A 2416-nucleotide genomic window follows, 5' to 3' on the forward strand; every position below is an offset into this window, starting at 1 on the left:
CTACTTCGAGTTTACTGCTAAATTTGTTGTCTGTGTTCGGTGTTTTTGCTGTTCGTTGCAAATATCAGGGTGTGAGTGTGTGTTTGTGTGTGTGTGTTTTATATACTGTACGTTGTACATTAACTGTCACCGTAATGGAAAGAAGAGGAGAAACCAGTGCTAATAAAAGAGGCCGCCCTCGCGTTCGCCAGGTGAGACCATCACCATACACCAAAATCGGCCAGGGCTCTGCTTAGCGCAGTCAGTCACGAGAACTTGTGGTTAAAGTCCAGAATTTTTCAGCAAGAAAAGGATAACGGGGCTATTTTAATACCAGTAGAGAAAGTGGTAGAAAGATCCACAGCTGCGTTAGGCATAAACAAAAGCACCGTATTTTGTACACAAGTATTTTGACAGCCCCCGCAATAAATATATTCGTGCTGTGAATGCAATATTAGGTTTTCAGAGTACCCAAATTATTTGTCCTTCACGATATCCGAATTATTTAGTAGTTGTAGATTATTATATAGTATAATGGTAACATATTAATATCGCACATATTTTGTGTTAAAATTAGAGAAATCTCGTTTTTGATTACTAGTGTAAAACAATCAAAAGACAACACACACTGTCGCGTTGTTTGTTGGTAAGTATGCTGGCGCGCACCGTCTGATGTTCTCTTCTCAGTGTTCTGTGAGAAAGTGACCGCTCACGGCAGTGCCCGCACCAACGCGGCAACACCGGGGCATCAGTCTCCCCACTGCTCGCTGCCTCTCCACACCCTTCCAATACGGAAGTTGTATCTATTCGACTATACACAGTCATAGCTCAAAAATACAAATTTAAAACATTTTAATGTGGTGAAAAGGGTTTGTAAAATTATTATGGGGCCTCTAACACTGAAGTAATGACTAATGAATGAGTCTCAGATATGAGAGATAAACTCCAGAACATTAAACCCTCAGTATAACTTCATTCACTAAATCTGTGTAACCGACCTTGTTCCTGACTATGTTGGCACACTAAAGATGTCTTCCAAACAAAGATTTGTAAACCATAAGACAAGGATCCCTATCATTCAGAAATGTTTTCATATTGGTTTTATGTTTATGAAAATGGCCAAAAATAAACACAAATAACTGGAAACAGTAGTTTCATTCCATAAAAAAATAAAACAGTATTTTAGATAAGTAACAGGATTTTTTTCCATTGTTCAGTGATACAATAAATAACACTATGTTTCAAAATCTGCAATCTGATCCCTTCCTCAGGCGGACAACTAGCCTACCCCCCCCACCCCCCCCCCCCCCCACCCCCCCCCCCCCCCACCCCCCCCCCCCCCCACCCCCCCCCCCCCCCACCCCCCCCCCCCCCCACCCCCCCCCCCATAGAATGAAAAGTCGCAAAACAGAAGGCTTAACAATTATTTTGTATTCCGATTACATTTTTATTAACTTGAATTTAATCAATAGCGGTTACTCGTGAACACTATAATAGATGTAATAATACAACAGCATATACCATTAGGTTCATACAGCCTACGTGTTCAGACAAAACATACTCTCGTAAGAGACCATAAGACAATAAATGCCCTAATATTGAGACGTTTTAACGACACACAAATTATGGCTTTCAGCATTAGGCAAATTAACGAGGCCATTACAGATAATGTTAAGCTAATTTGTGCCCTTGGAGTTGAAAAAGAACTACCACTGTCAACTAGCAGTAATGTTGAAAAATTAATTATGGCCATTACATGTTCGGAATATCCGTATATTGGAAGCAAATAACCGGTTTAGATTTTAATAATTTAATTAATTGGACAATGAACCACGCTGAAGGGAAGTTTCTTTAAACAAACAACTTATGTAAATCAGCCATTTATTATGCTTAAATAAATATATATACAAGAGTTGCGGTTTCAGCTATTTACTAGTTTTTTATGAGAGACTATAATAACTGGCTTTAACTCGTTATTCGATTGCTACCATCGAACAATTCGATATATTATCCAACTTCGATATGTAAAAATCATACACTAAAAGAGTTATAATAAGTTACCGTAACAAGAAGGATCTTGTACATTACAATTGTAAAAACACAAATTTAACAATCACATTACAAAATAACAAAACCAATTATGGCCTAGACTTAGATATCAAGAAACCTTAAAATATGTAAATCTTGCCCAGCTTGATATCAATGAGTAACCGCTTTTGTGAAATGGAGGAAAGAATTCTTCACATGGGTTACTAGGAGCCAAATCCACATGTCAGCCACTAAACAGTCACTTGTGAGAAATATCTAACATATTTTCCTCATATCATCGCTATTTTCAATGTTTCCAAATATTAGTTACTTCTTGTTGTTTATTGTTTACATTACAATTACTATAACTAATAAGTTGAAATATGCTAAGTTAAATAAATTGTAATAT

Source organism: Homalodisca vitripennis, chromosome 1, assembly GCF_021130785.1.
Source record: "Homalodisca vitripennis isolate AUS2020 chromosome 1, UT_GWSS_2.1, whole genome shotgun sequence".
Lineage (NCBI taxonomy): Eukaryota > Metazoa > Arthropoda > Insecta > Hemiptera > Cicadellidae > Homalodisca > Homalodisca vitripennis.